General features: G+C 44.8%; 1 protein-coding gene across 2 annotated transcripts in view; it reads right to left on the bottom strand.

Moving 5' to 3' along the window:
- Window positions 1-26,724, bottom strand: part of ABLIM1 (actin binding LIM protein 1) — a 314,885-nt gene that overhangs the window by 244,966 nt on the left and 43,195 nt on the right. Inside the window, exon 1 of one of the 2 annotated variants that reach the window (XM_073354291.2) lies at window positions 13,154-13,205. The exons of the other annotated variant lie outside the window; for it this stretch is intronic. The gene's annotated coding sequence lies outside the window, so the exon portion shown is untranslated. Of the gene's footprint in view, window positions 1-13,153; window positions 13,206-26,724 lie in introns of those variants that run through there. 2 annotated transcript variants of the gene reach the window in all.

Here is a 26,724-nt window from a genome sequence, read left to right as displayed (position 1 = left end):
TGAACTATCATCTTCTCAGCTATACTGTCAAATACATACACAGGCTCTCTCGCTTTCTTTTACACATACACTTTCACACACACAATTTGGTCTCTGTGCCTTTTACTCTTAATCTGCCATTCTTCCCCTCTGACACCATGTGAAAGTTAGTACAACGCAGGACAGGGCGTTCACTCACTTCAGGCTTTTATGTGTTTGTCTGAAAATGATTATCCCAGCAGAAATGTTTGAGGGGGTGGGGAAGAGAGGGAGGAGTGATAGTTCTCTCTCTCTCTCCCACTACCCTTTTTAATCATCAAAGCACTTCACACACATGAACTAATTAATCCTCACCACCACCCTTGTGAGGTAGCCAAGTATAATTACCCCCATTTAAAGAGACTAGGAATTTCCAATCCCAGGAGGTGCTGGGCCACACTTTATGTTTTAGCAGCTTTTAGGATCAGGCTCTCGGTTACTACAGTGAGGAAGGCTAGAGGAACACTCTTCCGTGTGCATGAGGGTCACTATTCAGATTACTGAATTCCTGGTGCCTAGTCCTGTGATCTGTCCACTTTGCCATACTTTGGTCCCTCTGTCCCCAAAGTGTTTTGATATAATCTATATATTACACATCTGAAACTGCTCACAAAACGGAACTAGCAATGATTCTATCATATTATTATTGGACATATTAATGCACCCGCTACAGTACTGTATACCACATGTAAGAGGGGATAGTACCTACTGGCCCAGTAGACAATAATTTCTTACGCTTAACAGGTAGTACCATGCCCAAGAACCATTCCACAAAAATCCCTGTAACTGCCCCCTGAAATGCTCATCTCAGAGGGAAACAGATGTATATAATGGACTGTCATGCAAGTTAGCAAATTTATAGGTGCTTATAACTCTGTCAACTTTAATAATTCGGGCTGAAGTTTTCCATGCTGAGTATCTGTTTCAGGCTGATCTTTATGGAATTTTTCAGCAAAAATAGATTAACTGTTTAGCCAAGAAACAGATGAGGGAAAAATACACTGTTTTGTCCATATTAACAAATTAGTTGTCAGAATTTATTTTAGCAGCTCTAGCTCAATGTTTTGGCGCAGGGGCTTGAAATTTGGCAGGAACGTCACCCTGATGTCAGGGATGTGCTATCTACTGTTCCCATGAAATCATTCAAATTTGGCCAAATTACAATCCTTTGAAAAAGTTATGGTTCGCACATGCTCAGTAGAGACTTGTTTGAGTAGGGAGAACTAGCGCCAAAGATTCTGTCTGTAATAAGCATGCTCCAGGCCCACAACACTCCATGTGTCCAGACTGCACATGCATCATTCCCACAGAGTGAATGAGCATGCTCCATCCCAGGGCTGCATGGGCTGATTACAGGACTTTCTCTACAATTGCCACTCAGGGACATTGTGGTGCCAGGTGCTAGAACTGCAAGCAGAGAGAATCTCTCTCTCTCACTCTCTGTCTCTCGTGCTCTTAATGCTTCTGCTGCTGGCACCTCTGTTAAGCAAGGAAAAGAAGGGAACAGCCTGATCTTAGAAGACAGAGGCCTGATAAGGAATAAAGAAAAGGAGTACTTGTGGCACCTTAGAGACTAACCAATTTATTTGAGCATAAGCTTTCGTGAGCTACAGCTCACTTCATCAGATGCATCGTGAGCTGTAGCTCATGAAAGCTTATGCTCAAATAAATTGGTTAGTCTCTAAGGTGCCACAAGTACTCCTTTTCTTTTTGCGAATACAAACTAACACGGCTGTTACTCTGAAACCTGATAAGGAATGGGGAACATGGAGAAGCAGAGGGAGACAGTGGAACTGAAATTAAATACTATCATATGCATAGTGGGGCTGAATTAAGGCTGCACAAGCAAATCTTTGGGGTGCTTACCTCTGCAGCCTTAATGTTAATTTAATATGAGTTTTTCTGATATAATATAGTCCCAGTGGGAACAGGCAGACTCACAAACAAACTCCTAGATGCCAGAAGACACAGAGTGGTTAGGCCAACAGTGACACTGTTCACTGTTCTGGTCTGTCTTGGCTCCAATGTGCAGGTACTTTCCATTACTTTTAGTGGTGGTCTGAGAGAAATTACTTCCACGCTCCCTCAACTTCCGGTTGTCATTCCAGCTGGGCAGTAGAACCCCTAAACTGCTTTACTCGAGGGCTTAGCCCATATCCTTCCAGGCTTTCTACCTAGATGTAGAGGTAGATTAGGTTTATGTGGCCCTAATCACCATAGCATCTGAGTGCCTAACAATCTAGAAAGGATTCTGTTCTCAAAACACCCCTGTGAGGTAAGGAGGTAACATCTCCATATTACAGACAAGGAACCAAAGCACAAGGTGGATTAGATGACTTGCCCGAGGACACACAAGAAGTCTGTTGCTGAGCCAGAAACAGAACCCAGATCTCCTGAGTCCTAGTCCAGCACTTAATGCACTAGACCAGGGATTCTCAAACTGGGGGTTGAGACTCCTTAAGGGGTCGTCAAGTTATTACCTGGGGGCTCGCGTGCTGTCAGCCTCCACCTCAAACCCCGCTTCACCTCCAGAATTTATAATAGTGTTAAATATAAAAAAAGTGTTTTTAATTTATAAGAGTGGAGGTCGCGCTCAGAGGCTTGCTGTGTGAAAGGGGTCATCACTACAAAAGTTTGAGAATCACTGCACTAGACCATCCTTCCTACACCTTTGGCCTTCTGCTTAAGAGAGGCTATCAAAGAGTACGACTTTAAAAGAGAGAGACAACAGCACTTCTCATAAGAGAGCTTCCTCACACTTTTCCCCGTCTCTCTTTTCACCTCATGTCTCTTGTGCAATGGGATTTTGTGGTCATGGAGACCCTAACAAGGAAACAGCAGTAGGCATTTATTGGATCTTGTGGATGGCAACAGCAGCAGGGTATGCTAGACCCTCCCTCATTACTGAGAGCAGCAAGACTAGCAAATGACAGGATGTTAATTAGAAGCAGACCCTTCCTTAGTGCTTCTGCCAACAGCCTCCTTCCCCTCACAAGCATGGCTGCAGACTGGCTGTCAATAGTTCTCTTCAGGTACTGCTTTCAGGGGTGATCCTCTAGAACATTCTCTGACTTCTGTAACATCACTGCCTCACTGACTGTGCATCTCTCAGATGTACGTTAGGAGATAACATTTATAGCAGTTGCATTCGATTTTTTTCCTGCAGCAAACATTTTCAAATGTGAGTGCTTAGAACCGTGGTGACCACATATTTTAGTGCTTTGGAATAATAAAACTGTTTAGACAATTTAGATAGATTTAAAAAATGTCAGACAGATACAGTACTCATTTCCTGTGCTTTACTACCTGCATCCTAATGATAATATTTTATATTAATATAGAATCTTTCAACCTAATGGATTTCAGGGCACTTAAACTATAGCTGGGATATGAAGGACACCTATTTTAATATAGCATCACTGATATTCAGTCACGTCCAGGGTGTATTGCAGATGCCTGCTCATAAACAGCTCACTAATCAAGAATTTTGGCCAAGGACACATTAGAAAATGTCTATTCTTTGAGAAAATGTTCCATCCAAGGATCTCCAAGTGTTTTAAAAACAATAATTAAGCCTTGCAACATTCCAATGAGGTAGGTCAGCATTACTGTCTCCATTTTACAGATAGGTAAACTGAGGCACAGAGGCCACAATTTTCAAGTTGGGCTGCCTAAAGTTAGGCTTCTAAATCTGTATTCAGGCTCCTGATTTTTTTGAATTGCAGACCACCCACAAATTGATGGAAGATGCAAGTGCTCGGCACCTTTGCAAAAATTCAGGCCACTTCTATTTATATGCCCAACTATAGGTACCGAGGTTTGAAAATGTTGTCCAAAGAAGCCAAGTGACTTTCCCAAGATCACACAGTGTGTTAGTGGAAGACCTGACGAAAGAACCCAGGCATCCTGGTCCTTACCATTAGGGAATAATCAGTCAAGCAAGGAGTAAACTGCATACTATTCAATTTATCTACCTAAGAAGGCTGAAGGGCTGAGTCAGCTCTTCTGGGATTTGAACCTGTGATTCCAGGAAATCCATGTATTTCACTCCTGACACTTAGAACTCTAAACCATCCCCAAGACTAAAATGCTCATCTTCTGTTACACTGAATACAGGGATTTAGTTTATTGTTCTGTTGTTTTTTTAAAAAAAATACTGCTACAAAAATTGGCAACACCCCCCTCTGCTTTTCCACACCTCAATGCTGCCTGGGAACTCACTGATACAGATTGCTTTCCCCTGTGTTGGCTCTGAACTCAGGCGCCAAACGAAGGATCACAAGTGGATAACACATAGATAAGACTTTGGCAGCCACTCTTCTCTCATATGTTTTCTGTTGCCAAGAAACAAAATAGCACTTATTAAAATTCTCTCCTTAGTTAACTGTTCCGTAATTCTCTTCTTCTACTGGCATCTTGTCGATTAAGCAAATGCCTATTGCTTTGGGGAAGGAAAGTGTGTTGGTTCAAGGAGTAAAATTTATTATCTCCAGACAACTGTATTTAACAAGCTTTGGAAATAATAGCTAGGGGCCAGATCCTCAGCTGGTGTAAATCAGTGTATCTCCATTGCAGTTTCCTTCCCAATAAGATGACATCAGTGGAGCTATGCCGATTGATACCAGCTGAGGTTCTGGCGCCTAATTTTTTCCCTTCTCCATTAGTGTGAATGTTTGTAGAGCAGGGAATTTGTGGTATCAAAGAGATCGGTTCTAAGGCTAAAAAAAAAAAATTAGTCACAATCTTATTGGTGTTGGAGAGCTAATCAAAAGCTGTATTGCAGCCAGTGCTAAACCCCTGGTCATTAAACTTTTGCCTTTTGAAAAAAATTAATCTCAAAGATTACTTTTAAAAGGCCCAAAATGTTACCTATCTTAACACTGTTATAACCTGGCTGGGGTGGTCATCCAAATTCTAAATAACAATTCTCGAAAAAAAGTATTAACCATTTCTGAAGTGAGAAAAAACAAAAAACAAAAAAAAAATCCATGATTTGTTCATGAATTACCCTACAATGTAAGCTTATTTGGAGCCTGATCTAAACCCCATTAAACAATGATCAGGCTGTTGCTGCAGAATCAGTCAGCGTTACCAACAGAGACAACCTTGAAAAGGATGAATAGTGGCAGGTACTTTAGGACCAAAAGATAGGTACTGGTTAAAGAGTAAAAGATATTATGCTCTCAATTACCCTAAAATAGGACCCAATCTAGCAATTACTTACATATGTAAAATCAATGGAAACATCAGAGTAAATTTACATGCTTACATACATGTGTTTTCCAGATTGGGCCCTTAAATGTAACAGTAATTCAAGTGAGGCACTTTAAACCACTGCAAATGAGAACACGTGTTTCAGAAAAGCTTAATATTCAGAAAGAGTTTCCATTTTTTCTGTAATGTGATGAAAACAGGATTGTTGTGTTTTTTTGCTTAGACTGAAACTCAGTTTGGAACAATGCAGGATTATGTCAGTGCACGGGCGAGGGAGAAAGATTGATTGGAAACATAAGCCTATTTCCACTTTAAAAACTGGGTGAAAATGTAAAAAGATGATCAGCTCACAGCAGCATTGGTGAAAGGTAAGTAGATATGGAAAGTCCTCTCCTTCAGTGTTAATACATCTGGTAACACAGGGAAGGACATTTACTTTAATATAGGATGTCTAACCAATCAACTCTGAAACAAGATACCCAGAGCTGTGATGACTTCACAAGACGTCCGAGCAAAGATACTTCAGTGGTTGGGGTACTTGATGCATGGGTTCAATTCCCTGCTCTGCTTCAGACTTCCTGTATGACCTTGAGCAAGTCAATGACAGTGGGGATAATATTTCCCTATCTCACAGGGAGGTTGTGACATTTAAACACATGAAAAGATTGTGAAACTCCTGTTACTACCATCACTTTTATAAGAAGTGAGGGTACGGTAAGGAAGGGTGAAATCTCTGTCTGCAGTACAAGAAAGGGCAAAAATAACAAGCAAAGAAATGTTCCATTCTAGCTTTTATTTAAACCTGGGTCCGTGCTTAATCTGCCTTGTCTGACACTGACATGTCAAATATGACTGTTCCCCTCCCCCCAGTCACGGTTGCCTACAGCTGTCCTACATGGGCAGACAATGTCACAGCATTTGGCACCATTTATAGAAAACAATGGCTGATCCCTGGCATTATTAGGAATTTGTTACAATGAGCGTGGAGCTTGGCTGACCCTCTCCACACAGAGTAACTGTTTGTGGCATTGGATGAGGAGAAAGAGAGACAAGAGGCACAGCCATTTTTACTGGTATTTTGAGGTCAAGGCCTCACTGTGCTTGGGGCTGTACAAACCCAGGAAGAGACAGTCCCCACCCCAAAGAGTTTACATCTAAATAGACAAGACAGACAAAGGATGGCAGGGAAAGCAGACACTGAAAGGCAAAGTGACTTGCCCCAGGTCACCCACCAGGTGAACGACAGAGCCAGGAATTAGAACTCAGATCTCCTGAGTCCCAACCCAGTGACTAGGACCAAACATGGCAGATTTTTAAGTGCAGACATATCTGACGGGGCTGTCATAAACAGTGAAAAATGGGGGGGAGGGACAAAATGATTATTCTTACAATATTTCTATCTCCCTTGCGCTTACAATCTCACAGCAAACATTGCTAGTTAGACAAATTGGAAGGGCACTAGAAGACCTCAATGGCTCTGCAATCTGCTGGAAGGGGCAAGCCTGAAACTGTTAAGAAAGCTAAGTGCTTGTGTGCCAGAAGCACAGCAAGAGTGCTCTTGATGAGGTTAATCTAGAAAGATTCTTATAATGCCATATAGTTATTTCTGCGCCGTGAGGCCATCTTATTTATCCTGGCCTCCAGCTAGATCCTATTGAAAGTTATTTCATTAAAATTGTATTACTAAAAGCATCATGTACAGGATGCAATCCCGGACGATGAAAAATTCGTATTGCAGTGATTAGATAAAGTAAAGTAGCACAGAGACCTATAAAAATGCATGATGTTTGTGTACTATTGTGGCTTCAACAGCTGCCTCAGATGCTGCCTCACTGAAAGGCTCAGGGCATTAACTGCTGAGGAACCTGACAAAATTATATGCTTTCTTTCAACTAAACAGGGCAGTTGAATATGAAGGCCTTGCAGGCCTCAGAGATGTCCATACTTAGTCTCTCTGACACATAAGTGATGTAGACAGTTGATTTTAATAATCAGAAATGTACAGTACCAGAATTAAAGACTCTTCCCCACCGGAAGAGAGAGAGGAACGACGACCTTATGGTTTACTCCCTCCTTGATCCACATTCATGTGTGTTTATATTCAATCTGGCTGTTTGGAGAGAGGTCTTGCAGAATCAGCTGTCCTTTCTTTTTTACCTGCACTGGGGAGGAGGCAAAATGGAAGCGGCATCCAGTGGCTCTCACACGGCTGTTCCAATGGCTCAGTGCTGACGCACGACCTAGTATAAATCGGGGAGAATAGATGCTCACCTGTGATTAAGTGCTTCCCGATTTCTGCCAAATTTGCAGGTGGAGGGAGAGGAGCACTGGTCAGGATACTACATGTGTCCCTCAGGAGCCCATGGTTTAGAGCGCCACAGGTCTAGTATCACTGATTTCCCAGCCAGATTTGGCCATCAGATGAGAATGCCAGGGTCTGATGGAAAAAGTAAATGGAAGCTGCTGTCTCACAGCAGGAGCCTTCCGAGACAAGAGCAATGAATGCTTGGGGAGCGGAACAACTGACAGAGTGGAGAATATGACCCCTACTGGAATGAACCTAACTGCTCCTCTCATGCCAGATTCTGTCATACTACCTTGTCTGACATTTAGCACTTTGCTGTGTGAGTAGCTCCACTGACTTCAATGAGAACTACTCAGTGAGCCTTACAGCAGTGGTTCTCACCCAGGGGCCCGGGGCCATGAGCAGGTTTCAGGGGGTCCGCCAAGCAGGACCAGTGCTAGACTTGTTGCGGCCCAGGGCAGAAAGCTAAAGTTCCACTGCATGGGGCTGAAACCCGGGACCCTGAGCAACTTAGCTTCATAGTGCCCCCCTGTGGCCTGGGGTCCTGGGCAATTGCCCTTCCTGCTACCCCTTAACCCGGGGCCCCGGCTTTTATATGCAGAAAACCAGTTATTGTGGCACAGGTGGGCCGTGGAGTTTTTATAGCACGTTTGGGGGGCCTCAGAAAGAAAATGGTTGAGAACCCCTGACTTATAGCATAAGGGAGGGTGGAGGAATCTCACCCTTAGAGAAGTGTGGCCTTTGCTGCAATCCTACTCTACAGACAGAATGAGTTGGAGGATGAGGATCCGATACCTCTCAGCATGTCTGTGCCACCGAATGCAGAATTCTGTACGGGTGGACACATTATTTCAGTAATCCAAGAGGTTTACGTGTGTCCTAAATTGAAACAATCAAAGCTCAGGTTGCTATGACTGTCACTGGATTCCTTCTTTCCATGCTACCAATGACTTTCATTTCTCTCTGGTTTTTCTTCAATCCTAAACCCATCATCGTGGCATCTCAGCACTTCTCTCCCCCTCCCCACCCCAATCAATGCACTTTGTCTTCTGCAAAGCACTGGCAATAGTCAGGACGCAGTCTGTGTTCTCTACACAAGGAACAAACATTTTTGGTGACTCATCTAACCCAAACAGATCAGAGAACAATTCTGAACACTGGCCTTTTGCCACCACTGAGCAAAATTTGTAGTGCAGTTTTGGTAGCAGAAATCAATACTCACCCAATGAGTTTTGGCTGGCACTTGACTTCATGTGTAGCAAGCCATTTATACACAAAAGATGAAGACACCCACACACTGATTCTACTAATTTTTATTCTGCGTTCCGTATTTATTCCACGACAAACAATGGAGATAGTTTTACTATCTGACAAATGGGGCAGTTAATGTGCAGTCAGTAAATGCCAGGAAGGGCAACCAGCCAACTAACTCAAGGTCAGCTGTGTTGCTCAAGAGTACAGCCCAATATGGAGATGCAACCTCCAAATGGAGTTTGCTCTCAGAGGTCTGGAAGGCAGGAGACCACCTACGGTACATGCACCTACGCTGGAAATTTAAATCCTCCTTTCCAGCCTGCCTGAGTATTTGTTTATTCCCTACAAACAGCTTTATACAGATCACAGATTCTAGGAATACGAGTTTCCAGCTACCTTTGCTGGAGAGCCACCACTTTTTTCAACTCGGAATTAATTCCAGCTTAAACCTGACTTATTCCTAGGTTTAAATTCATCATATACTTAAAGGTTAACTTCAGATTGTTCTCGCAGCTTCTCAGTGCCAGGAACATTCTCCTACTGATCCCTTCAGACTAAATTTACAACATTCATTCCATTTACAGTGATCGGATCATTCCATTCCCAAGAATCCAGAAATATCTTCATCCCAAGTGTTACCCGCCAATTTAGAGCCTCCTTAGTCCCGTGCCCACTCCTAGACCCCCAATTTATGAGAGATCAATTTGTGCCACAAACCATGAGTTCTGATTTTCCTTATCACTGAAATCTCTTCCTTTCTGTCCTCCCTCCAGTCCATGCAAACCATGGCCCAAGAGGCACCAGGATCACTCATCCAACTACGCCAGTTCACATCCTAATGATCTGACCATGCCACCCTCCTTTCAATTCCTGCACTGGCTCCAGTTAACCAGCACATCAAGTTCAAACTTTTGTCCCACTTCTGTTATTAACTTATTTACATTCTAGCAGTTTCTAGAAGCCCCAGTCAGAATTAGGGTCCCCACTGTCCCAGATGTACAAATGAAGAGTAAAAGGCAGTCCCCACTTCAAAGACCTTACAATCCAATTTGTTCTCAACTAGTTGAACAAGCTGTCCTGCTCAGAAAAACACTCACTGTTCTTTAAAACTCTATTCTTAAGCCATGTCTACACTACAAAGTTGCCAACTTTATGTAAGTTGACATTGAGCCCCCGCTTTAAGCAAGTCGATCTTGCCTGTCCACACTACACTCATTGTGTCAGCAGAGTGCATCCTCACTAGGAGGGCTTGCATCGACACACGGAGCACTGCACTGTGGGTAGCTCTACCATAGTGCATGTAGCCGAGTGGAATTTTGGGTTGGGCTTCCAATGCCTCATGGGACCAAAACATTGGCACAGGTGGTTATGGGAGCATGGCGTTCGCCTCCCATGATGCACTTACCTCCCTCCCTGAAATCAACGACAAACAAACCAAGCCTTTTTTGCGCCTTTTTCATAAGCCTGGGTTATCTGCACAGACGCGATAGCACGATAAACATGGACCCTGCTCAGCTGTACACCATCGTTGTGAGCAGTACAAACACCTCATGCCTTATTCTACAGTATTTACACAGCCGATTCAGGAGCCGCTGAGCAGAATAACGTGATGCCATGCAAGCAGCCCTGCTGGAAGACATAGAGCGGAGCAATTCGCAGTTGCTGAAGACAATCACACATCACCTCAACACAGTGGGCTCAGAAAACAAGCACTGACTGGTGGGACTGCATCGTTATGCAGCTAGGGGATGACGAGCAGTGGCTGCAGAACTTCTGAATGCATGAGGCCACTTTCCAGGAACTGTGCAAAGAGCTTTCCCCAACCCCAAAGCGCAGCAATACTAAAATGAGAGCTGCTCGGACAGTGGAGAAGCGAGTGGCGATAGCTCTGTGGAAGTTTACAACCCCAGACTGCTACTGGTCAGTGGGGCATCAATTTGGAGTGGGTAAAGCTACTGTGGGATCTGTTGTGATCAAGTTTGCAGGGCCATGAAGAGGGTAGTGACTCTGGGCAATGTCCAGGACACAGTGGATGGCTTTGCCGCGACAGGGTTCCTTAACTGCGGTGGGGTGATAGACAGAATACATATCCCTATCTTGACACCAGACCATCTTGCTAAAGAGTACATAACCGGAAAGGGGTACTTCTAAATGGTGTTGCAAGCGCTGGTGGATCACAGGGGCCATTTCACCGACATCAGCGTGGGATGCGTGCATCTTTAGGAATACAAGTCTGTTCAGAAAGCTGCAGGCAGGGACTTTCTTTCCAGACTGCAAAATAACCATTGGTGATGTTGAAATGCCAATTGTGATGCTGGGAGACCCAGTCTACCCCTTGCTTCCATGGCTCATGAAGCCATATACCGGCAGCCTGGACAGCAGTAAGGACCAGTCCAACCATACATAGGCATGAGCAAGTGCAGAATGGTGGTGGAATGTGACTTTGGACATTTAAAAGGTCACTGGCATTATCTGCTTACTAGGTTAGCCCTCAGTGAAAGCAATATCCCCATTGTTATTGCTGCCTGCTCCATAATATCTGTGAACCAAAAGGAGAAAAGTTTCCACTGGGGTGGGGCAGGGGGGGTTGAGTCAGATTGCCTGGCTGCCAATTTTGAGCAGCCCGACACCAGGGCAATAAGAACATATTGCAGAGCTCTATATCTCCGTGAGGCTTTGAAAACCAGTTTCAGCAATGAGCCAGAGTAATGTGACACTTATCTGTGGTGTTCCTTACAAAACTGTCCCCTCCGTTGCATTTTCTCCCCTGTGACCTCCACCCCCCAACAACCACCATGTGTTGAATGAATAAAGAGCCTTTTCTCCTTAGTCCATGAAGTTTTATCTCACACATACACACACACCTGGGGCAAGAGGGCTAACAACACTATGGAGGGGGAGAAACAAGGAAAGCTGGCTTACAGTTACACTGCAATAACCATCAAAGGTATGGGAATGGGCGCCTTCTGGTCTTTGTACCCTCCCCTGGTGTTGAGTGCAAAGGATACCAAACTCACTCCCCCTCCCCCCCTCCCACCCGCCCCATAAAACATTTTGAGGAGAAGTTTGTAGAACTGGGCGATGACGGCAGCAGGTTCAGCATACGCTGCAGAGGAAGTCTAGCATCCAGCTGCCTTTCTTGAACCTCAACCAGATGCCTCAACATGTCTGGTTGCTCCTTCATAATCCGCAGCATCTCTTCCTGCATGGCATGCTCTTATTCCCTGCCTGCTCTCCTGTCCATGTGCAGGTTCTCGGACAGTGTAATTCTCCATGCTCTGAGCTCCATCTTGTCACTCTCGGAGGCATGCATTAACTCATGGAATATGTCCTCCCAAGTCTTCTTCTTCCGCCTTCTAATCTGGGAAAGTCTCTGTCCCGGTGTGGAGGATGCGTCGGACAAGTTTTCAGCAGCAAAGAATGCAAAGCACAAGGGTACCAAGGTTTTTTTTTTTTTAAACAAAAACACCCCTCAATACACTTCACTGCAAGTCACAACGTAATCACAGCCACTGGCTATTGCAAGAGTGTTTGCTGCTCCAGCCATGGTGAGGAAGGCCACGGGGCATGGGCAAGAGGTCTTGTGCTGCTGCTTTTGTGAAGACATCCTTGGGATCACAGGTTGGAAATTGAGAAAAGCCCCCTATCTCGAAGCAACCTGGATGGTGCTTGAGGACAGGCACGAGTGTAAAAGCCCCACAAATAGTTTGGTTTTTTACAGAGGCAGCACTGGGTTTGGGGGGTGGGGGGGAGACAAACAGGAAGCCACCCCCACTTTTTTTTTTCTTCTCTTTGCTGCTTACACTTCACGGTGATCCCTTCCAACTACAACCATGGCATATTTGGGAAAGTATGGTTGTGTGACCCCCAGATTTCACCAAATGGGGGGAGGCGGATGACTTGTTGAATTGTTTGTGGTTTAAGGGCTAGCATGGAAAACTTCTCCCATTTCCCCAGGTGATCCTATGTGATATCACTCTCCTGAGGCAGCAAGGGAGCAGATGCTGCAAGCATCTGGGTACAGACCCAGTCCTTATGCTGCAATGCCGAGTGCAGCAATGATGCCAGCAGAGTTAATACTGGAGTGGCGCGGGAAAGTGTCCTACCGTGGTGGATGAAATAAAGCAGCCCTTCCCAGAACTTTCTGCAAAGGATTGCAGAGTACCTCCATGAAAGCTTCCTAGAGATCTCCATGGAGGATTCCCGGGCTATCCCCGGACACATAAACAGTCTTTTTCAGAGAGCACCCTTTGCGTAGCTGGAGTGGCCACCGGTTCTCACTACACCTACTTTTTTGTTCAAATTAAACAAAAAATATAATAGCATGTAACCCCTACAGTTTGATTGGAAATGGGTACTCACCAGAGGTGCCTTCCCCGGCATCACGCTCCGCCACCAACCGGTCCTGTGAAGGGATGCGCTCCAGGGTTAAAAACAGTTCTTGGCTGTCAGGGAGAATGGATCCTCCGCTTGCCTGCCTTACATTCTCCTCCTCCTCAACAATGTCCTCCTTGTTGTTGCTCAGGATCACACGGGGCTCCCGAGAGGTATCCATGGAGCGTTTTGGGGCAGTGGTGGGGTCACCGCCGAGAATCACATCCAGCACCTCATAAAAGTGGCATGTCTGTGGGGCAGAACCAGAACAACTGTTCGTCTCCCTTGTCTTCTGGCACGCTTGCTGAAGCTCCTTTATTTTAACACGGCACTGCTGCGTGTCTCTGGTGTAGCCCTTCTCCCCCATGCCCCACACGATTTTGGCATAGATGTCAGTGTTTCCTTTAGATCGGAGCTCTGCCTGCACAGAGTCTTCTCCCTACACAGCAATAAGATCCACCACCTCCTGTGCACGCCATGTTGGAGTGCGTTTGCAGCCTTGAGTCTCCATGATCAGCTGTGCTGGCGACCTCTCCACGCTGATCAAACAGAAAATGAAAATTCAAAAGTTCCCGGGGCTTTAACAGAGGAGTTGCTGTTTCCTGTGTACCTGGCTGACGTGCAGTGGAGTTGAAAGTGTTCTCCAGAGTGGTCACAACGGAGCACTGTGGGACACCTCCTGGAGGCCAATTCATTCGAATTACACAACACAGTGTCTACACTATCCCCATGTCGACCTGTGGATGTCGAATCAAGCGCTATGCCTCTCGCGGGGGGTGGAGTACAGAAGTCGACTTTAAAGGCCACTTAGGTTGGCGGAAGGGACTCGGTAGCATAGACGCATACATTATTAGATTGACTTAACACTGCTTATGTTGACCTAAGTTTGAAGTGTAGGTACCAGGCCTTAGGGACTGGATGACTTTGGGAGAGGTTGGATAATGGAACCTATGGACTGATTCAGATCTCCCTTACACCAGTGTAAATCAGGAGCAACTCCATTCACGTCAATGGATTTATATCTGTGTAAAACCACCACAAGAGCAGAATCAAGCCGATAGGGATTTATTACGGGGGTGGGGGCATCTTTATGGGAGGCCCTTTTTCAAATATTGGTAGCAGATCATTCCATTCCAATCTAGGTGAAAAGTTATGGCTCATCTAGATTGAGCCACTCTTCACTGAAAGCTGACACACCATAAAACGTGTCCCCTTCAGTGCCAGTAGACACAACAACTTCTAGACACATCTTTTAAGACAGGGGAGGGCAAATTATGCCCTGCGGGCCGGATCCAGCCTGTCAGGGCTTTCAATCCGGGATTTTCAGCCCCACGGCGCAGGGCTAAAGCAGGCTCCCTGGCCTCACGCCGCTTCCAGAAGCGGTCAGCACCACGTCCCTGCAGCCCCAAGGGAAGGGGGGAGCAGAGGGCTCCGTGTGCTGCCCTCACCTGCAGGCACCACCCCCCACAGCTCCCATGGGCCGGGAACAGTGCCTAGCACAATGGGGCCCTGAATGGCCATACTGGGTCAGACCAATGGTCCATATAGCCCAGTATCCTGTCTCTGTCAGTGACCAGTGCCAGATGCCCCGACCGCCCCCCCAGGAGGCCCCGGACCCCTGGTTGAGAACCACTGACCTAGAGCATAAGGTTGCATCCCTGACCATCTAGGCTAATAGTCATTGATGGAATTATCCTCCGTGAACTTATCTTTTTTGAACCCAGTTATACTTTTGCCTTCACAACATCCCCTGGCAATGACATCTACAGGTCATCTGTGTGTTGTGTGTGAAATAGTACTTCTTTATGTTTGTTTTAAATCTGCTGTCTGTTACTTTCGTCAGGTGACCCCTAGTTTTGTGTTACGTGAAGGAGTAAGTAACATTTCCTTATTCACTTTCTCCACACAATTCATGATTTTATAGACCTCTCATATTGCCCTTTAGTCGTCTCTTTTCTAAGCTGACCAGTCCCAGTCTTCGGTGAGAGACTTAGTCAAAGGATGCTTGTTGGCTCTCCTATAGAATTCTAATACATTGGGGAGGCATGATTTCCCTTTACAAAAGCCATGTTGGCACTTCCCCAGCATATTGGGTTTATCTATGTGACTGATAATTTTGTTCTTTACTACAGTTTCCAGCAATTTACCTAATACTGAAGTTAGGCTTACCATCCTGCAATTGCCAGGATCACCTTTGGAGTCTCTTTTTAAAAATAGGTATTACATTAGCTATCCTCCAGTCATCTGGAACAGCAGCTGATTTAAGCAATAGGTTACATTCCACAGTTAGTAGTTTAGCTATTTCATATTTGAGTTCCTCCAGAACCCTTGGGTGATACCATCTGGTCCTGGTGATGCATTACTGTTTATCAGTTTTTTCCAAACTGACAACTCAATCTGAGACAGTTTCTTAGATTTGTCACCTAAAAAGAATGGCTCGGGTGTGGGAATTTCCCCCATATCCAATGCAGTGAAGCCCAATGCAAATTCATTTAACCTCTCTGCAATGGCCTTGCCTTCTTTGAGTGCTCCTTTGCACCTCAATCACCTAGTGGCCCTACTGGCTGGCAGGTTTCCTGCTTCTGACACACTTATAATATATTTTGCTGTTAGTTTGTATCCTTAGCTAGTTGCTCTTCAAGTTCTTTCTTGGCTTGCCTTATTATACTTTTACACTTGACTTGCTAGAGTTTATGCTCCTTTCTATTTTCCTCACTAGGATTTGACTCCTGATTTTTAAAGGATGCCTTTTTATCTCTGACCACTTCTTTTACTCTACTGTTTAGCCACGGTGGCATTTTTTGGGGGGGTCCTCCTACTACTTTTTTTATTATTATAATTTAGGTGAACCTTCATTAAGGTGTTTTTAAATAATCTCCATGCAGTTTGCAGGCATTTCACCCTTGACACTGTTCCTTTTCATTTCTATTTAACTAGCTTCATCATTTTTGTGTAGTTCCCCCTTTTGAAGTTAAATGCCACTATGGTGGGTTCCTTTAGCATTTCCCCCTGTCAAGGTTCCTTCCCAACTCTGAACTCTAGGGTACAGATGTGGGGACCTGCATGAAAGACCCCCCTAAGCTTATGCTTACCAGCTTAGGTTAAGGACTTCCCCAAGGTACAAACTTTGCCTTGTCCTTGAATCGTATGCTGCCAAACACCAAGCGTTTTAACCAAAGACTAGGGAAAGAGCCCACTTGGAGACGTCTTCCCCCAAAATATCCCCCCCCCCAAGCCCTAAACCCCGTTTCCTGGGGAAGGCTTGATAAGAATCCTCACCAAATTCGTACAGGTGAACACAGACCCAAACCCTTGGATCTTAAGAACAATGAAAAATCAATCAGGTTCTTAAAAGAAGAATTTTAATTAAAGAAAAGGTAAAAGAATCACCTCTGTAAAATCAGGATGGTAAATACCTTACAGGGTAATCGGATTCAAAACATAGAGAATCCCTCTAGGCAAAAGCTTAAGTTACAAAAAGACAAAAAGGGCTTTGCAAGACCTGCTTGCCCAGCTGCATGCAAACATGCCACACACCAGCAGCCATCAGTGAGGGTGGAGAAGCACAGAGGTAATTAAATGTGCAGAAGCACAGAGGTAATTAAGAGTGCTAGGAGTAGGAGGGAGGCAGAGTTTACCCAGACTAAGCCAGAGACTCTCCGGTCTCTGCTGCAGCCCCAGGGCAATGTTTCTGTAGAAGACACTTGGGCATTTGGGAAGCAGCACTGTACTGCACCCGACAATGGTGGGCTCTCTGTAGCCCTACTGTGACATCACAATGTCTATCTCATGACAGCAATTACCAGCTGCAGAAGTGAGGAGTCTCCAGCAGGGAGTTTTGTTTGCTCAGAGTTCTCCAAACACAGAAACACTAACTATAACATCAAGGGTGGGAAGAAATAAGGAAATATTCCTGCTTGGTCTTCCTCTTTTTACTCCATGAGCCCTCAGTATAAAGCCTTGCGTAACATGGCAAACCTCTTGTATAAGACTGTTGTATTCGCGCTCCCAATTCCTAGGCAGTCATCACCATAACACTCACCTTGTAGGTGTGGGGCAGAGCTCCTTGGTGATCCTCCAAAGCCAACACATTGTTGGTTTGCAGAGTCTGCATTTACTGGGTTCCTTGGACACAACACCTTCCCTGTCCCATTCATGTACAATACAGGTACCCACAGGGCTATCAAGTCTACGCATAATCTCAGAAAACTCTTAGAGCTCCCAGAGTATGTGGGGCTCAGGGAGGCACCAGGCTCAACAGAGAAGAAGCGAACAGATGTAGGCTGCTGTGATGCTTCCTAGGAGCACCCTGGTTTGCACTGTGCTACCACCTTCCCTTAGCGTGAGGAAGCCTTATCTGTGCGTGCCAGGGGTCAGCTCTCTGACTTCACAAGCCTCAGGCTACACAAGTACTCCCCTCTCAGCCTGCACTGGCTCCGCTGTCCCTCTACAAGTAAGCAATAGGCAAACTCCAACCCCCAATCACTTGATCTTTGACTATTAGCAGTAAATATGCCCAATGGCCTGTGATGGGATCTGAGTTACTACTGAGAATTCTTTCCTGGGTATCTGACTGGTGAGTCTTGCCCACATGTTCAGGGTTTAGCTGATCGCCATATGTGGGGTCGGGAAGGAATTTTCCTCCAGGGCAGATTGGCAGAGGCCATGGGGGTTTTTTGCCTTCCTGTGCAGCGTGGGGCATGGGTCACTTGCTGGAGGATTCTCTGCACCTTGAAGTCTTTAAACCACGATTTGAGGACTTCAATAGCTCAGACATAGGTTAGGGGTTTGTTACAGGAGTGGGTGGGTGAGATTCTGTGGCCTGCGTTGTGCACGAGGTCAGACTAGACAATCATAATGGTCCCTTCTGACCTTAAAAAAAAACAAAACAAAACAAAAAAAACTATGCTTCTATCCCCCTAGAGTGTCCAGTCCCTGTTCATAGAATTCTATGAATCAGAGAATATCACAGTTGGAAGGGACCTCAGGAGGTCACCTAGTCGAACCCCCTGCTCAAATCAGGACCAATCCCCAATTTTTGCCCCAGATCCGTAAATGGCTCCCTCAAGGATTGAACTCACAACCCTGGGTTTAGCAGGCCAATAGTCAAACCACTGAGCTATCCCTCCCACCAGACACTCACAGATCTGCTATTCCCAAAGAAACAGTACAGCTCAGGATCACCGCTCAACTCACAGTACTTAGATGGGTTACTTGTTTTCACTATGAAAAGTGTGTTTCACAAAGAACACAGACTCCAGAAAAAGCAAGTAGAAGAATAGACACAAATTGCTACATAGAAAATAAAATCATAACATACTTTCTAGAGTCTGATCTTCACTAACAAGACATTTTCCTGTCTCAAAGGATAGCTCACCCAAAGTTTCCTCCCAGCGTTCAATAGCCAGACTGGCTGTGATCCTCTATTGATAAGACAAGCTAGCTGGCAGGTTGTTCTCTAGGTGAAGGATACCAGGGTGTACCTCTGTCCCCTGAGATAGAGTTCCAACCATCCATTGTCTTCATTTGTAAAAAGGGCATCCCCTGTTGCTTGTTTTTTCCTGTAGAGAATCTCCCCTGGAGACTCTGCAATCACTAGCTTAGCTCTTTGCTCAGACTGTAAGTAGGCCTTCATTGTGAAGTATACAATACTCAATTTACATATAGCCAGACATGCAGATAAGAATGGCCTGACTCAAAGAAGCTTGTTTATCACTGTCTGGTGACCAGTCCCAACTCACAGGCCTTAAAAGCATATTTTTCAGTATATATGGATAACTTTACATATTGTCACAAATGATTATATTATCAGTATGACACAACCTTTCAGTAGAGACCTTACATGACACCCTCTAATAAAGTATTATGCTGAGATCAGACCCAAGGGATCCCTCTGACCCTGCCCCCCCCCGCCCACACACACACCCCTGTGCCCTCTGTCAGCTGGCACCAAGCAGTCCCTGGGACTCACAGCTGCCATTTCTAGACTCACTATCATCCTACTTCACCTCTGTCTTCCTCCTGCCACCATAAGAACAGCTAACACCCATTGCTCCCAAGCACACTGTTAGAGCAGCCATTGTCTTTACTCAAGATAAAAGCTTATCTACATTACTGTTGGCTGTTTGGTGGAGTCACAATCCAGATGTCTTTTGCAGTACAGTATTATAGAGGAGCGGGGCTGCTCATGGTGCTTCCCATGAATCCCAGGCAGTGAAAACTTTGTAGCACTCTGGAATGGCAGTCCCAGCTATACAGCTAGCGGCAGTCCCCCAGGAAGCTACGGCTGAACATGGCTGTGAGTTGGTGAGGGGTGATCATGGTGCCAGAAGTGAGCTGGTTCCAGGACTCTGCATAAGAAAGAGAGGCAGCAACAGCAACTGAAGCAGCTGTCAGGCCTCAATCCGAGGGCCATCGAAACTGAACACTGTAGATGACTCAAACTGAGATTTGAGCTGGACTTGACAGCCCTCTGCTTCTCATGGGCAGGCGAGATGGGATGATTACGGAACAGGCTACTGGCAAATGATTCAAAAAAGCCTAAATTTTACCGAAGCCTCCAGAGCTGGAGACAGGAACAGCGATCAGGCACCAGTCACTGAGGGTTGCTATTTTCCTTGGTAACTAGGCCTGCCTGGTTTGGGAACTGGAATAACCAGTTTTGACAGCTTACTCCAGCCCTCTTGTTTCCCCCTAAACCCTGAATACAGTTTTTAATAACCTGCTTCCTTCAAACAACACCCTTTCTCCAGACAACACAAAGCAAGGAAGTTACATTTGTCGAGGGGGAACAAAGTCAGTCACACCGGAGGCAAACCAAATAGAGAAGAAACCCCCACTCCTTTTGCTAAACCTCTTCCTAAGATTTTCTGCAGAAAATTGTAAAATGCATGCACCAATAATTCCTTGGCATTAATGCCAACAAACTGCCATTAGATTACAATTTAAAAAATACACTGCCCTCTGACTAGTCTTACGAAAAGGTTAATATTAGTCCAGCAATCTTATATACATAAAGGCTTGTAGAGTACCTTTCTTTTAAGTACCTTTAATCCAAGGATATAAGTACCAAGTGCACTGGAAGATAGTAAATATGCATTGTACCCTGTGAATCTGGTACATTTGTAACCAATGAAGCAGTGCAGCAATGCTCCATATTAAAGGCCACTGGTCAAGTGACTGATCTGATATTTACCTGCCAAGCAAAAGGTCTGCACTGCATTTCTGTGTTAATTGCAGGTTTCTCAGTGCACTTGCAACCCAGAAGAGTTTAAGACTCCGGGGACCCGGTTGTGCTGTCAGTTACAGTGGTGAGATCCCACTGAAAGGAGTGGGATTGCACCAGTGAGCAACTTATGGGAAAAAAGTATGGGAGTCCTGAGTGAATGTGGATGGTCCTGAAGGCAGCACAGAGTGAGGAGCCAGAGTATTCCTTGGCTGGCTCCTTTGCGCTGCCAAGCCGAGCCCAGCTGCAGCAAGATTGTCTTCTCCCCTCTACCCCCCCTACCTCCACCTCCTCTCCTACCCCTAACTGCCCCCTCCTCATTACCTCCTACCTTCTGCCCTGCCTCCTCCCCACCTGTTACCCCCACCTTCTGCCTGTCTCCTCCCCCACTCATAACTTTCCCTTCTGCATCCATCCAACACTCTCTACCTCTCCCACTCCACTCTTGCCTCCCACTATGTCTAACACCCCTTCGGCTCCCCTGTCCCTGTCCCGACCCTGTCTCTGCCGCCCCCCTTCCACTCTGACTCATTCCCACCCCACAGATCGCCCCCCTCCAGTGCAGAGCTCCCATAAGTAAGCACCTGCCTCAGGCCCCGTGTCCCTCCCAGACCCTAGTTCCCCTTTACCTCGGGGTTCTGTCCCAAGCAGTACCCCCTTACTCTGGGTCTCCCCTCCCGGGGGAACCCCCAACCTTCTCACCCCACCTTGCCTCAGTGGCTACTGACAGTTGTCATCTAGCCCCCAGTCACTGGGGCAAACTGCAGTCTGTAATGACCACTCATCATTGGCAAGGAGATTGAACCAGGTGCCTCTGCTTATCCCTGGGCTGCTCCTCTGCAGCCCCAGTACCTCTTGGCCTTAAACAAGGCCTGCAGGTTTACCAGGCTGGAGCTCCTCTGGCCCTTCCCCAGCCACTACTCTGCTCCAGGTACTCTATTCCCAGGCAGTTAGGTCCTTCTCTCTCCACAGCTGGAGAGATATTTCAACTATTCGCCTTTTGGTATGAACTATGCTGTGTCTCTTCCACACCTACAGCACCATTTGTCTCAAGAGATTCAAAGCACTTTGCAACCTTTATTGAAACTTTACATCTGACCAGGGAAGGTCTCCTGCATGGGACCGGGACTGAAGTCAGCAGTGGGCATTTCACATTCAGAGGGCTTCAAACTGGTGGCAAAGACAATAGCAGAGAAATGCTGTCCAAGGTTAAATCTATATCCTGAAAGTGTGGTAGGCTGTCCAAAGCCACAAACTGAGAACTTCACATCACAATTGAAGGAACTCTTTTTACTCATGGACAATTTTTGCCTCTGCTATTGAACTCTGAAACTGTCTTTGTTTCATTATGGATTTGTTTCCATTAATGAAAAGATGATAACATATTGCCACTGGGGATATACAGGAATTTCAATCTCTTTTAAGAGAAGAACATAAGAAAACAGAGAGTATATGCAGATGGAAAGATGAGGATAAAGATCAGTTGCCTTGGTGAGTAGCGTACATGACTTGCACAGCTAGTACACACACATAGGTGCTACGTACATACGTTCACACAATATACACCTCCTAATGGAGATGTACTTAGTCAGGACAGTTCCTGTTAGGGATGATTCCTAGAGAATTGATTTCATCTAATGAGAGCAAAATGACAGGACAAAAACCAGGACATGCCTCCAATAGACAGCAAATTCTAATATATAAAACTTCACCCACACCTAAAGGCAGCCGCCTCTGGAGTGGAACACAGCAACTACTTAACAGTCTGAAATAAGAAATGAAAAATACCACCAAGTAAACCATAGGGGGAATTTAATTTATGTAGACACAATATAATTACCCAAATTAGAATTTGGTCAAAACTCTGAGATTAATTTATTTTCTCTTGTGAAAGCTATTTTAGGATTTTAATGACCATATGTAGCCAGGACCGTGGTTTTATGTTTCATCCCTCCCAAAAATTGGCACAACCATCAAAGTGCTCACTAACATCATACATACCAAAGGCGGCATGCGAGCTGATTTTCACTGGCACTCACACTGCCCGGATCCTGGCCACCGGTCCCGGGGGCTCCGCTGCTAGCCTGGGGTACTGTCTGCCGGCCCCACTCAGCCTGCTGCTGGCCCCAGGTCCCAGCCACCAGTCCCGGGGGCTCTGCTGCTGGCCTGGGGTACTGGCCGCTGGCTCCCTGCCAGCCGGGGTTCCAGCCACCGGCCCCGCTCAGCCTGCTGCTGGCCTGGGGTCCCAGCCACCAGCCCAGGGCTCTGCAGCCACCCCCAGCTATGGCCCACTGGCCCTAGCCAGGGGCAGTGAGGGGTGCAGACAAGGGACAAGAGGGGGGCACAACTCAGCAACCCCACCTTAAAAATTGTTCCAGCACCACTGTACTGGGATATTTTTAAGTCCTGATTTGCTGCTTACATCACTATCACACCACGTGGAACAGCGCACTGCATCTGACCTTGAAATTAGAATGTACACGCAAGAACTGGAATCCGAATTTTCTGACAGATTTCAAGATTTCCAGCAATTTGGCCCAATGCTTTCTTTTCTAGTTAAACCTGAAAAAGTGACTTGGATTTGTCTGTATTTCAGTGGATGGGTGTTGAAGATTTCGAAATGCGGCTCATTCAGTTAAAAAGCTCAGAATTGTGGGCATCAAAGTTTGGAGTTCTGCGGAGTACATGTGAAGCTACCAAGTGAGATCATGGGGCCTCTATTCTGACCTGCTGGACGTCCCTGCCAGTGAAATTTAACTGTTTGAAGAAACTTGCATTTGCAATGCTTTCAGCATTTGGATCCACATACCTGTGTGAACAGGTATTTTCACACATGAAATCTGTCTTCTGTCCCTCTCAGAGCCGGTTAACAACTGATCACTCAGAAGCCTGTGTGCAGCTTAAAGTATCCAAATACGTGCCAGACATTAGAAAACTCAGCAAGGAAAAGCAAGGGCAAGGATCACACTAAACTGATAAGATCTGCATTTTAATTTAATTTTAAACGAAGCTTCTTAAACATTTTTAAAACCTTATTTCCTTTACATACAACAATAGTTTAGTTATATATTATAGACTTATAGAAAGAGACCTTCTAAAAACATTAACATGTATTACCGGCACGCAAAACCTTAAATTAGAGTGAATAAATGAAGACTCGGCACACCACTTCTGAAAGTTTGCCGACCCCTGGACTCAGGCATTGGCTCAGTCCTGAGTCCAAGGAAAAAGTGCCACCTGCTGAATTGCAGGCAACCATCCCTTTTCCTACAGTCCCTAGATTTCAATTCAAGAACAAGCCAACCCCAATTTTGCCTTAATCTCAGACAAATCAGGGTTACTGAAGCACCGCATTGACCTGTGCATGCACTCTGTGATAGCAAAGATCCATTGAAAATTAAACAGACACGTTTGCAATTCTTAAATTAGGATTCGGACATGATGCAGCCATAAGAGAAAAAAATACTATTATTTTCCCCATTCAGTTGTACTCCACTGGAATTACTATCAGTTTAAAAGCTTTTCCAAACATGGGAGCGCACCAAAAATGTTTCTGACGTTATTAGCTTCAAACTCACTTATGAGCAGAAGGACTGTAGCATGCCGCAAAGTCATTCATTCATTTCACCACACGGACAAAAATGAAACTGCACCATAGTCACTAACTTTCCCTTGGATAAGGAAAGCAGAACACTGGCTCCAAGGATGTGTTGCTGTTCTCTCACTACCCAGAACCAGTCTCTTATTCAATAAGGGATCAGCACTTTGCATGCCCACTGCAAGCAAGCTTCACCTATACAGGAAGTATTTAGAGAAAGACTAGGAAATTCAGACATGTAGGCCATAACTTTATTAATTGCGCTTTTCACTATGTGTTATTATGTATATAGCACTATAGGTATAGCACAACTGGACAGCTATGCCAAATACAAGTTCCCTGCCTCCAAGGGCTCACACTTCAGGCACTCAGACTGGTACAGCACAAGGCAAGTAGTACAATATAGTGCAGGAATGCAGTGGCAGGTGGTCAGTGGAACTGGAAATACAGACATTCAAGCCACATTCTATGTATGGAGAATTCTTGGTTTACATGATTTAAGACATTCTGCGTCACCTCCGAAAATCAGGCCTTAGGTGTCTCAAGCTGGACACCCAAAACCTGAGGCACTCAAAATTAGTTGGCACTTTTCAGAATGTAGGCCAAACGGCTTTCAAATGCACAAAAGTAAACAAACTGGAAAAAAGGAGGAAAAACGTAGTTTTGCTACATTCCCTATCAGTTATAACAATTTTACAAGTCATAAAATTTGGTAACAAATTTTCTGATGGAAATGCAACTTTCAAGTGTCCCTTTAACCTCTCCTGTGCTTCAGTTTTGCCATCTCTAAAATAGGGGTACAGCTACTTTCCTATCTACTCACTTTAGGATTTTGTATTGTGCCACTTACAATACTATCTAAAGCACCAGAGCATTTGAGCTTGCTCAAAGGAGTGTTGAGAGACTTAATGTTTGTAAAATACTTTGAGATCTTCAAAGGGACATGATAAAAATGCAAAAGAATTCTCGTAATGTCCGGTTGAGGGACAGATGGATGGACTGCAGATTTGAACAAATATATAATAGTATGAGACACAATAGTCGTTATATACTTTACAAGAAAAGCACTAAGGGGGTCACAGTTGTTTTAATTCTGAGCCACCAATTATTTAAAAAAAAAAAAAAAAAGGCAGTGTAAGTGGCAAATCCACTACAATCTTTCTGGAATGAAAGAATGCCAAGCTGACAAAAGTACTATTTAATATCCCAGAATGTTTAGGAGGGGGATTCTGTGGGGCTTCAATGAAGTGCATTCTAACATCAGAAAAGAAGACCTTAAAAATATGAGCATTAGAACTGTACATCCTCATTCAGATGATATATTTTTTCAGACGTGATAGATGACTTTAGTTACTAAAGGCACAAAGGCCCATAAGCAATATCGGCTTAATTTAACCCGACAGCCCAGAATTCGGAGAATCACCCTGAGCCTTCCTGTGCTTTAATTCCCTAACTGAACCAATCTGTTCATTCATTTAGTGGAGTTTTTTCCTTTAGGACTCGTAACATGGTTTTACATTGGTTTGGTTTGTGATCTTTTAAAACTTAACTCCGTATTAAAATATTCATTGGTACTTGCACACCTGAACACATCAGTGACAAATAAAATAGCTTGCAGAAGTGGTAGATAGTTCACAGGTAATCTTTGACATACACAGCTTTAATGTAAGTCAGCAGGCTTTTGAGTTTACACAATGGAAGCACTACTGCAGTTATAGTTAAACAAGACTTTGGGAGGGGTTACTCTGAGAAAGTTGCAGGAAAATGCTATTTGCATTAAACCTCTTCAGTGGAAACTTCTGAATGTTCTGCACAGTTATACAGCCTGCACTACAAAGCTCCTTTCTAAATGACACCTGGACAGTTGTCACCCCTTTCATTTATGGCAATGGAGCCTAAACTGGAACAATGGACCATTACACTGACACAGAGTGATGAGTAATGAACACCGAGTACAGTATTTTTCTCTAATGCACTAGATCGAACTCCCAGCTAAGCAGGCAACTAATGAATCTTTGACTACAGTCCACGTCTCTATCTCTGTCCCCAAGCCCCTTATTTATCTACTGGTGCATTTTGCAAAGTAGTGAGGAATTAAGAATTAATTTTGCATGTAATGCAAAAAAGAAAGAAGGCAGAATTTGCCATACCCGCAAAGCTCATTAATGTGTTCTAGATTTTGATGGAATAAAGACAATTCTGGTGCTAGTTATAATTAGCCATGCCAAAGAGTATCCAGTTCAGACATTTTATATACATTTACAATGAGTTAACTCTTTCAGTCCCAACTGTCCTGAGGAGTTGTTCCTCTGTTGCTACGTTAGAAACAAAATGCAATGACAGGAAGTCAGATATAAAAGCATGATGTAATCTTCAAAGCACCATTCATCCAAGTGGATCCCAAAGTGCTGTGCAAATGTAACTAATTATTTAAACAATCACCCTAATCTTACAGTCACTCGGAGAGGCACTCCCATCTGTCCTTATATAAACAGAAAGAGACTTCACCCCACAGAAATTCAACCACCCCTCCCATGGAATGTTGTAGCTGTTCAATAGCACACATCAATTTTATCAAAAAGAAAAGGAGTACTTGTGGCACCTTAGAGACTAACCAATTTATTTGAGCATGAGCTTTCGTGAGCTACAGCTCACTTCATCAGATGCATGCCGTGGAAACTGCAGCAGACTTTATATATACACAGAGAATATGAAACAATACCTCCTCCCACCCCA

The sequence above is a fragment of the Lepidochelys kempii genome, chromosome 7 (assembly GCF_965140285.1).
Source record: "Lepidochelys kempii isolate rLepKem1 chromosome 7, rLepKem1.hap1, whole genome shotgun sequence".
In the NCBI taxonomy this organism is placed as follows: Eukaryota; Metazoa; Chordata; order Testudines; family Cheloniidae; genus Lepidochelys; species Lepidochelys kempii.
This window is presented reverse-complemented; position numbering and strand designations above follow the sequence as displayed.